The 11,880-nt window shown below is 40.4% G+C and overlaps 1 non-coding gene across 1 annotated transcript; it reads left to right on the top strand.

Annotated features, from left to right (window-relative positions):
• The first annotated feature begins 5,858 nt into the window (after nt 1-5,858).
• On the top strand, nt 5,859-5,966 carry LOC112752290 (small nucleolar RNA R71). Its single transcript, XR_003176735.1, has one exon. It is a non-coding gene; the product is annotated as a small nucleolar RNA R71 (small nucleolar RNA).
• Nucleotides 5,967-11,880: the final 5,914 nt, after the last annotated feature.

Below are 11,880 nucleotides of genomic sequence, written 5' to 3'. Positions count from 1 at the left end.
CAGACAAGTGATGTTGCTGGATTGATTTGCATAAAAAAATAGGTGGCACACCAAACTTAGAATCTTGGTGTGTCACTTTCATGTAAAATTGATGCAATCATCCATGAAGATGGAAAACAGTTTGTTGCAGGGCAACACCAAACTTAGAATGTGATCATATGCCAATTTATTGAAATTTAAACAAAGCAAGGAGAAGAAATGAGAAAGAAGGAAGAAGGGAGGAAGGGGAGAAAAAGAGATAAAGAGGGAAAAGAGAAAATAGGATTTGGGGAGAAAAAGATATGCTAATTGGCAAATCTGGGAAACTGTGCGGCGCGAGCGATGCGGTCGCGTGGGGCACGCGGTAGCGCGACTTGTGCTTAAACTGAATGACGCGGTTGCATCGGTCACGAGGCCGCGTGACATGTTTTAGGCTAATGGCGCGAGGGTAGCCTCAGACTCGCACAAAACTCTCTGTTCCAAATCATATTAGTGCCAAATTTTGGGTGACCCGATCGCATGGGACATGCGATCGCGTGAGTGGGCTTTTAGAAGGATATAACGCGGTCGCATGGGGCATGCGATCGCGTAAGAGGGACTGCGCGTCCAGCGCCAGTCCAGCACCACTCTAGCACAACTTTCGGGTGTGCACCACTTTGACGTCGAAATCCTGGTCACGCGGCCGCGTGGGGCATGCGGTCGCGTGGGAGGCCATTATTCCCATATGACGCGGTCGCGTCGGCGACGCGGTTGCGTGGGAGAATTTGTGCCATTGGCATGCCTCCAACCCTGCTCCTGCGTAACTCTCTGTTCATATTATTATTGTCTCCCATCTCCTTGCGACGCGGACGTGTCAATGAGGCGGTCGCGTCGTGTGATTTTTTTTAATTAAAAATGAAAGTATGAAATGCAGATGCACGAAATGTACCAATGAAGAGAAGAGTTATTGAATAAGAAAATTAAAAATAAGGAAAAGAACGATCATACCATGGTGGGTTGTCTCCCACCTAGCACTTTGCTTTAACGTCCGTAAGTTGGACGCTCCACTAGCTCAGTCTTCGGCTATGTGGGCATCTTCCAAGAGGAAGATCTCAAGCTCCTTGTTTTCCTTCAGCTTCTCGCCATGGTACAGCTTTAAATGATGTCCATTAACTTTGATAAGTTCAGAGCTTGAAGGATGGCTTAGGTGATAAACTCCGTACGGTTCGGCCTTCTCTACTCTGTATGGACCTTTCCATCTTGATCTCAACTTGCCTGGCATGAGCCTCAGTTGAGATTTGTAAAGGAGGACTAAGTCCCAGGTTGGAACTCTTTTCTCTTGATGTGCTGATCATCTACAGCCTTCATCTTCTCCTTGTATAGTCTTGAGTTCTCATAAGCTTCTAGGCGAAGGCTCTCCAGTTCCTGCAGTTGCAACTTCCTTTCAGCTCCGGCTTTTTCAATTCCCATGTTGCATTCCTTTACTGCCCAAAAGGCTTTATGATCCACTTCAACCGGGAAATGACAAGCTTTTCCATAAACTAAGCGGAAAGGACTCATCCCAATCGGTGTTTTGTATGCTGTTCTGTATGCCCAGAGTGCATCTTATAGCCTGGTGCTCCAGTCTCTTCTATGAGGTTTGACTATCTTCTGCAAGATACGCTTTATCTCTCTATTTGACACCTCAGCTTGCCCATTAGTCTGAGGGTGGTATGCTGTTGCAACCTTATGAATTATCCCATGCTTCTTCATCAATCCGGTTAGTCTCCTGTTACAAAAATGGGTGCCTTGATCACTCACGATTGCTCGTGGTGATCCAAAGCGACAAATAATATGGTTTCTCACAAAGGAAACAACAATGTTAGCATCATCAGTGTGGGTAGGAATTACTTCCACCCATTTGGAAATGTAATCCACAGCTAACAATATATAGAAATAACCATTAGAATTTGGAAATGGACCCATGAAGTCAATGCCCCAAACATAAAAAATTTCACAAAAAAGCATAATCTGTTGAGGCATCTCATCCCTCCTGGATATATTACCAAATATCCGGCATGGGAAACAAGATCTACAAAATTCAGTAGCGTCCCTAAAAAGAGTGGGCCACCAGAATCCACAGTCTAAGATTTTTCTACCAATTCTTTGAGGGCCAAAATGTCCTCCACTCTCAGATGAGTAACAGGCCTCTAAGATGGATTGGAATTCTGATTCAGGCACACACCGTCTAATTACCTGGTCAGCGCCACATCTCCATAAATATGGGTCATCCCATATATAATATTTACACTCACTTTTCAACTTGTCTCTTTGATGCTTAGAAAAGTTTCGAGGAAAAGTGCGGCTAACTATATAATTAGCTACAGGTGCATACCAAAGGACTATCTCAGATTCTGCTTGCAGGTTATCAAATGGGAAAGTATCAGCTATAGGAGTGGAGTCATCTGTAATGTGCTCAAGGCGACTCAAGTGGTTTGCCACTAAATTTTGATTACCACTCCTATCCTTAATTTCTAAATCAAATTCTTGTAATAGCAGTATCCAACGTATAAGCCTTGGTTTGGACTCCTTTTTAGCTAATAAATACTTTAGAGCTGCGTGGTCTGAATACACTACTACTTTAGTACCAAGTAAATAGGCTCGGAATTTATCCAGAGCAAAAACAATAGAAAGAAGCTCTTTCTCAGTAGTAGTGTAATTCGACTGAGCGGCATCTAAAGTTTTAGACGCGTAAGCAATAACAAAAGGATCCTTACCTTCACGCTGAGCTAGTGCTGCTCCTACAGCATGGTTGGAAGCATCACACATTATTTCAAATGGTTGGCTCCAGTCTAGTCCTCTCACAATTGGAGCTTGTGTCAGGGCGGTTTTCAGCTTATCAAACGCTTGTTTGCAATTTTCACTGAACTCGAATTCAATATCTTTCTACAGTAGCCTGGATAAGGGAAGTGCTACCTTTCTGAAGTCCTTAATGAATCTCCTGTAGAAACCTGCATGGCCAAAGAAAGAACGGATCTCTCTCACAGAAGAGGGGTAAGGTAAACTAGAAATAACATCCACCTTTGCTGGATCTATAGAAATGCCAGTATTAGACACAACATGTCCTAGTACAATCCCTTGTTTAACCATAAAGTGACATTTTTCAAAATTTAATACCAGGTTTGTACTGACACATCGATCTAATACTCTAGATAATCCAGCTAAGCAAAGGCTAAAGGAATTTCCATAAACACTAAAATCATCCATAAAAACCTCCATACAGTCCTCAATAAGATCAGAGAAAAGACTCATCATGCACCTTTGGAAAGTAGCTGGTGCATTACACAAGCCAAAGGGCATTCTCTTGTAAGCATAAGTCCCAAAAGGACATGTAAAAGTGGTTTTTCCTGATCCTCAGGAGCTATATGAATCTGGAAATAACCTGTGTAACCATCTAAAAAACAATAATGCGATTTACCTGACAGGCGATCCAGCATTTGATCAATGAATGGAAGAGGATAGTGATCCTTACGGGTTGCTTGGTTGAGGCGTCTGTAGTCAATGCAGACCCTCCAGGCATTCTGAACTCTGGTTGTCAGGAGCTCTCCATGCTCATTCTTCACTGCAGTGACTCTAGACTTCTTTGGCACGACTTGTACTAGGCTTACCCATTCACTGTCTGAGATGGGATAGATGATATCTGCCTCTAGTAGTCTCGTCACTTCCTTTTTGACAACCTCTAGGATAATGGGGTTCAGTTTTCTCTGGGGTTGATGGACAGGTCTTGCTCCTTCTTCTAAAAATATCCTATGCTCACAGACTTGAGGGTTGATGCCTACTATGTCTGCCAAACTCCACTCAATTGCCTTCTTGTGCCTCCTTAACACACTAAGTAACTGCTCTTCTTGTTGGGAAGTGAGTTTCCTTGCAATGATAATCGGAAACTTCTTCCCGTCTTCAAGGTAAGCATATTTGAGGTGTAGAGGAAGGGGTTTTAATTCTAACTTCTGATCATGTTCAGGCTCTGGGTTGTCTGGAGCTGGTAACAGTGGTAAGGCACTGTCATGGTCCTCTGAGAATGTCCCCACACTTGGACCTTGTCCTGTGTGCTTCTCTTTAAATTCCTCCTGATGGACTTCAGCCACGGCTTCATCTATAATGTCACACTTGAGGATAGAGTGATCCTCCGATGGGTGCTTCATAACTCCGTTTAGATTGAAAATCACTACTCGGCCATCTATTTCAAAAGAGTATGTTCCTGAAAAAGCATCTAATTTAAACTTTGAGGTCTTCAGCAATGGTCTTCCGAGTGGCTTATCTGAGTCATTTTGGGGCATTTCTAGGATATAAAAATCAATGGGAAATGTGAGCCCTTTAATGCCCACTAATACATCTTCAGCAACTCTAGCCACTGTGATAATGCTTTTATCTGCTAACACAAAATGAGTTGCCGACCTTTTTAAGGGAGGGAGCCTCAAAACATCATATATAGACAAAGGCATTATACTCATACATGCTCCTAAATCACACATGCAGTCAGAAATTATCACACCACCAATAGTACAATTAACTATACAAGGACCTGGGTCACTACACTTTTCAGGTAAACCTCCCATTAAAGCAGATATAGAACTTCCTAAAGGAATAGTTTCTAATTCATTAATTTTGTCTTTATGTATACATAAATCTTTTAGAAACTTTGCATACTTAGGTACCTGTTGAATAACATCAAATAGAGGAACAGTTACCTCAACCTTTTTGAATATCTCTACCATTTTTGGATCAGGTTCCAGCTGCTTCCTGGGATTCCTTGCAAGTTGTGGAAATGGAATAGGAGTGGTGTCTTCTGTAGTGTCTGCGCCTTTTAGTGCTTCCTCTCGTGGTTGCACTTCTTCTTCTTCAGCCATGTCCTGTATGTCCTCTTCCTCTTCAACATCTTCTATTTCCACTACCTCTTCAGCTGAGGCGTATTCTGGTGGGTTTGGCTTCTCTTGGTTTCTCTCCTGCAGTGTGGTTCCGAACCTCAGGGTGATGGCATTGATGCCACCCTTTGGATTGGGTAATGGTTGAGAGGGAATTCCACTGGAGCTCAAAGGTTGGTTATTGGAGTTGTTCATTGATCCAATCTGGGAGACAAGAGCTTGCAAAGTAGCGGTCAGACCATTTAGAGTGGCATTAATGTTATTTTCCATGGTCTGCTGTCTCCGATCAATAGATTGTAGTAAGTCATCATTAGCAGATGAAGAAGGATAGGTAAATTGAGAGGTCTGCTGTTGGGTATTCTGTAGTCCTTGAGATTGCCTTAGGTGAGGTGCTCTATAAGGCTGATTCTGATTCTGCTGCCTGTTGTTGTTGTTATTCCACCTCTGATTTCCCTGATTATCTCTGCCTCCTCTATTGTTGTTGTCCCTCTAATTCTGGTTAGAATTGTCTTGCCATCCGTGGTTGTATTTGCCACCTTGATTGTGCCCTTGGTTGGGGCGGTCATAGAAGTTATGTGTGGCTGCCACGGTGTTGTCTTCCTGCTGGAGCTGCGGACATTCATCAGTATAGTGGCTATAATCAGCACAAATTCTGCAAACTCTCTATGGGACTAACTGTTGGTTTTGCTGTGGTGGAGAAGGTTGAGCTTGTTGAACTTGTTGTTGATTCAATTGCATCTGCTTCAGCAAGTTGGTCATTTCACAGATACTCTGAGTTAAAGCAGTAGTCTCTCTGCTAGAGGATACTTCTGCAACAATTTTTGCACAGCCTTGTTTCTGCCTGTGATTCCTAGTAGATTCAGCTAGGTCGCTGATCAATTGCCATGCCTCATCAGTGGTCTTGTACTTTTTCATAGACCCATTGCTAGTACTTTCCAATGTGGTCTTATCTTGGGGTTTCATGCCCTGTGTGACGTAATCGAGTAACACTATCTTGTCAATCATATGGTGGGGGCAAGCTTCCAGAAGATTATTGAAGCGCTCCCAGTACTCATAGAGAGTTTCAGAATCATCCTGAACAATCATGGAAATATCTTTCCTCAGTTTATCAGTAACTTCAGCTGGAAAGAACTTTTCCAAAAATTCTCTTCTAAGTGTATCCCAGTTGGATACAGTTGCTGCGGGTTGAGTGTAGTACCACTCTCTTGCCTTCCTCTCAAGAGAGAACGGGAAAGCTTTCAGCAAAATTAAAGTTTCATCTGTACCATCACGCCTGACAGTAGAACAGGCTGCTTGAAAATCTCTCAGGTGCTTGATAGGCTCTTGGGCAGGTAAGCCATGAAACTTGGGCATCAAATTGAGCAGTGCAGTCTTTATTTCAAAGTCTGTAGCCACCGCTGGATGATGCGCTTGAAACGGTTGCATTGTAAAATCAGGGGCTCCTTCCTCCTGGATAGTAACTCTTCTAGCTGCTGCCATGTTACCTGCACGTAAAACAACCAAATCAGTAGAACGGGGGCTGGTTTCTTTCTCAAGTGACATTTCAGATCCGCCCTCAGAGAGGACTAACCGACGCCGAGCTTGCCTTATTCGTGAAATAGTTTTTTCAATCTCAGGATCGAATACTAGCAAGCTTGGATCAGGAAGCGAACGTGTCATCTAACGAAAGAAACAAGCAGCTCATAGTAGAAAAATAAAATAAAATGCAAATAAATAAATTCCAATTAATAACTTTAGCACTCTATTGCAATTCCCCGGCAACGGCGCCAAAAATTGATGCGGGCAAAAATTGGCGAATTAAGAATGATTATAAAATATGCGTTGCAAGTATAGTTCTCAACCAACCAAAAATTTGCTTATCAATTTAGAAGGGTGTCGCAGAAATTAAAATTAAAATACTGGGAGTATGAATCCCAGGTCGTCTCCCAACGAGTTGCAGAAAAGAATGCTATTTTATTAATCAGATGTTTTCAAAAAGGGTTGAGTTGAATGGCAGAAAATTAAATTAGAGAATTTATATAAATTTAAATAAAAGCCTTGACTGGGAGTTGATTAGCTGGAAGCCCTATTCTTGTTTGAGTACTCTCAAGATTAATTGACAATTGAGGGTTATTATGTTTACTTGTCCCTTACTAAGTAAGGGAAGTCAAACAAGCTGGAATGCTGTTTCTATCCACAAGTTCCAATCCGCTCTTAGGAGGATTGGTGTTAGTGACTAGAGAGCAATCCAACAATAAACCCAATTATAATCTTTCTCTTGAGCATTCCAACTCAAGGGTTCCTTTCAATCAGCTCCCCATCAAGTTAGGGAACTACTCGCTCATTGTAAATGTAAAATTCATAACATAAGAAAGGGAATTAAAGAAAGACATGATAAATAATGATCAAAAGATTAATTGAAAATAAAAGTAATTCTTGTATTAATAAATGCTAAAATAATCTAATAGTAAAATTAAGTAAATTAAGGAACATGGAAGAGTAAGAGACAAGTAAAGAGAACGAACTAGAATGTCGAAGTCTTGATAAGGCAATAACTCTTCTCAATATCCCAATGCAAAAACAATGAAAATAACAAATCCTAAAAACTATGAATGTGTAGAGAGAAAACCTAGAGGAGAGGAAAACTAGATCTAAAAACTAAAAACTATGCGGAGTGAATGTTGTTGTTGGTTTCTACATGTTCTCTGGCTCTATTCTGCTTTTCTGGGCCGAAAACTGGGTCAAAATAAGGCCCGAAATTGCCCCCAGCGATTCTGCAGATTATGCAGATCGCGCATGTCACGCGGATACATCATTCAGGCGGACGCGTCATTCGGCGTTTCGCTTCTCCACGCGGACGCGTCCTCCACGCCTCTGCATCGCTTGTGCTATTCCATGCCGCGCGGTCGCGTCATCCATGCGGCCGCGTCACTGCGATTTCCTCTCTTCCACGCGATCGCGTCATCCATGCGGCCGTGTCACTTCTCGCTGGTCATCTCCTCAATTCCTTGTGTTCCTTCCATTTTGCAAGCTTCCTCTCCAATCTCCAACTCATTCATGCCCTATAAAGCCTGAAACACTTAACACACAAATCACGACATCGAATGGAATAAAGGAGAAATAAAATACATAATTAAAAGTCTCTAGGAAGCAAGTTTTCAATCATGCAATAACTTTAGGAAGGAATTATAAATGCATGCTTATTTAATGAATAAGTGGGTAAAGATCATGATAAAATCACATAATTAAACACAATATAAACCATAAAATAGTGGTTTATCAAGGTCCATGAGTGGGCTCTCTTGTTTGCTCCATCCTCTTTCTAGTGATGGGCTTTTGAGATGAATCTCTCCATCTCCCATGACTTGGAGTTGGAAGCAACTGCCTTCCCTTTCCTCTTCCTAGATGTTTCTCCGGCCTTAGGTGCCATTAGTGGTTATGGAAAGCAAAAAGCTGAGCTTTTCCACACCAAACTTAAAAGCTTTGCTCATCCTCGAGCAAAATAAGATAGAAGGGAGTAGAAGAAGAATGATGCAATTAATTTTGAAAACTTATTATTGTATACAAGAAAAATTAAAAAGAGTTGAAAAGAATTTGAAAAATTATGTAAGTTTTTAAAACGTTTTAGAATGAATTGAAAAAAATTGAAAAAGAATTAAAAAGAATTGGAAAGATTATTAATATTTGAAAATAGAAATTGAAAGATGAACGTTTAAAATATGTTTGATGCAAAAAATTATGAATTAAAACATGAAAAATTGAAAAAAATTCGAATTGGAAACAAAATTACCTCCCTTGTGTCATCCTGGTGTTAAACACCCACTTGACTGCCTCTTTGGGCTTTTAACACCCAGCCAGATATCCTGACTGGCGTTAAACGCCAGGAATCCTTCTTTACTGGGCATTTTTCTGAACGCCCAGAATGCTGCCATTTCTGGCGTTAAACGCCCAGAATGCTGCCTGCATGGGTGTTAAACGCCCATTCTGCTATCCTTACTGGTGTTTAAATGCCAGTAAGCCTGTCGTCCAGGGTGTGCTATTTTTTATGTTATTTTTTATTTCGCTTTAATTCTGCAGCTGTTTTTATGACTCCACATGATCATCAACCTAAAGAAAACATAACATGGCAATGGAAAACAAATGTCTATAAAAAATAAATATAATTAAATAACTTGGGTTGCCTCCCAATAAGCGCTTCTTTAATGTTAATAGCTTGACAGTGAGCTCTTATAGAGCTTCACAAACACTCAGAGCATGATGGTGGCCTCCCAACACCAAACTTAGAGTTTGAATGTGGGGGCTCTGGTTGACTCTGTATTGAGAGAAGCTTTTCATGCTTCCTCTCCATGGTTATAGAGGAAGATCCTTGAGCCTTAAACACAAGGTAGTCCTCATTCAATTGAAGAACTAACTTTCCTCTGTCCACATCAATCACAGCCCTTGCTGTGGCTAGGAAGGGCGTTCCAAGGATGATGCATTCATCCTCATCCTTCCCAGTGTCTAGGATTATGAAGTCAGCAGGGATGTAAAGGCTTTCAACCTTCACTAAGACATCCTCTACAAGTCCATAAGCCTGTTTCATTAATTTGTCTGCCATCTCTAGTGAGATTTTTACAGATTATACCTCAAAGATCCCCAATTTCTCCATTACAGATAGTGGCATGAGGTTTATTTCTGACCCCAGTTCACACAGAGCCTTTTCAAAGGTCATGGTGCCTATGGTACAAGGTATTAAGAACTTTCTGGGATTCGGTTTCTTCTAAGGTAACTTCTATTAAACCAAGGCATTCAGTTTCATGATTGCTCCTAGATACCGAGCTACTTGCTATTTAACAATATCTTCATCCTCATCAGAGGAAGAATCTTCATCAGAGCTCATGAACTACAGCATTAAGTTCCATGGAATCTCTATGGTCTCTATATGAGCCTCAGATTCCTTTGTTTCCTCAATAGGGAACTCCTTATTGGTCAGTGGACGTCCAGCAAGGTCTTTTACTCACTGGAAATCACTGCCTTTTTACACTCTCTCCAGGTTCGGCCACTTTGGCTATAGTTATGGCCTTGCACTCTCTTTTAGGATTCTCTTCTGTATTGCTTGGAAGAATACTAGGAGGGAGTTTTAGTAACTCTTTTACTCAGCTGACCCACTTGTGCCTCCAAATTTTTGATGGAGGACCTTGTTTCAGTCATGAAACTGAGAGTGGTCTTAGATAGATCAAAGACTATGGTTGCAAAGTCAGAGAGGCTCTGTCTAGAATTCTCTGTCTGTTGCTGAGATGATGATGGAAAAGGCTTGCTATTGCCAAACCTATTTCTCCCACCATTATTATTATTGAAGCCTTGATTAGGCTTCTGCTGATCCTTCCATGAGAAATTAGGATGATTCCTCCATGAAGGATTGTAAGTGTTTCTATAGGATTCTCCCATGTAATTCACTTCTTCCATTTCAGGATTCTCAGGGTCATAAGCTTCTCCTTCAGAGGAAGCTTCTTTAGTACTACCGGATGCAGCTTGCATTCCAGTCAGATTCTGAGAAATCATGTTGACTTGCTGAGTCAATATTTTGTTCTGAGCCAATATGGCATTCAGAGTATCAATCTCAATAACTCTTTTCTTCTGAGTCATCCCATTATTCACAGGATTTCTTTCAGAAGTGCACATGAACTGGTTATTTGCAACCATCTCAATGAGTTCCTAGGCTTCTGCAGGGATTTTCTTCAGATGAAGAGATCCACCAGTAGAGTGGTCCAATGACATCTTGGACAATTCAGACAGACCATCATAGAATATACATAAGATGCTCTATTCTGAAAGCATGTCAGAAGGACACATTCTGATCAATTGCTTGTATCTTTCCCAAGCTTCGTAGAGGGATTAACCTTCCTTCTGTCTGAAGGTTTGGACTTCCACTCTAAGCTTGCTCATCTTTTGAGGTGGAAAGAATTTGGCCAAGAAAGCACTGACCAACTTTTTACAAGAGTTCAGGCTTTCTTTAGGTTGTGAGTCCAACCATATCCTAGCTCTGTCTCTTATAGTAAAGGGGAAAAGCAGAAGTCTGTAGACCTCAGGATTAACCCCATTGGTCTTAACAGTGTCACAGATTTGCAAAAATTCAGCTAAGAACTGATGAGGATCTTCCAGTGAAAGTCCATGAAACTTGCAATTCTGCTGTATTAGAGAAACTAATTGAGGCTTAAGCTCAAAGTTGTTTGCTCCAATTGCAGGAATTGAGATGCTTCTTCCATAGAAGTTAGAAGTTGGTGCAGTAAAGTCACCAAGCATCTTCCTTGCATCTCCACCATTGTTGTTGGGTTTGGCTGCCATGTCTGCTTCTTTTTCAAAATTTTCTGTAAGGTCCTCTCCGGAGTGTTGTGCTTTAGCTTCTCTTAGATTCCTCTTCAGAGTCCTTTCAGGTTCAGGATCAGCTTCAACAAGAATTTCTTATCCTTGTTCCTGCTCATATGAAAAAGAAGAGAACAAAAAAGAAGAGAAATCCTCTATGTCACAATATAGAGATTTCTTTATGTGAGTATAACAAAAGAAGAATAGAAGAATTAGAAGAGAGAGGAGATGAGTAATTCGAACAGAGAAGAGAGAGAGGGGTTCGAATTATAAGTAGAAGAGAAGTGTTAGTAATTAAATAAATAGATAGAAAGAGATGGGAGAGAGAGTATTCGAATATTAATTAAAAGAAAAGAAAAATATTTTTGTTTTTATTTTAATTATAAGTTAGAATTCAAAATTTAAGAAAATAAATAAAAGCAAATTGAAAACTAAATAAATTAATTAATTAAAAATATTTTTGAAAAATTTGTTAGTTAGTTTTCGAAATTAATGAGAGAGAAAAGTAGTTAGGTGGTTTTGAAAAAGATAAGAAATAGTAAACTTTTTTTTTAAATTAAAACAAACAAATCAAGTAATTAGTTAAAAAGGTTTGAAAGTCAAATTTTTGAAAAGATAAGAAGTTAGAAAAAGATTTTTAAATTTTGAAAAAGATTTGAAAAAGAAATTTAAAAAGATTTGATTTTTTAAGATTAAATTT

This window comes from Arachis hypogaea, chromosome 15 (assembly GCF_003086295.3).
Source record: "Arachis hypogaea cultivar Tifrunner chromosome 15, arahy.Tifrunner.gnm2.J5K5, whole genome shotgun sequence".
NCBI lineage: Eukaryota > Viridiplantae > Streptophyta > Magnoliopsida > Fabales > Fabaceae > Arachis > Arachis hypogaea.
The sequence above is the reverse complement of the archived record's forward strand: the minus strand, read 5'-3'. Positions and strand labels throughout refer to the sequence as shown.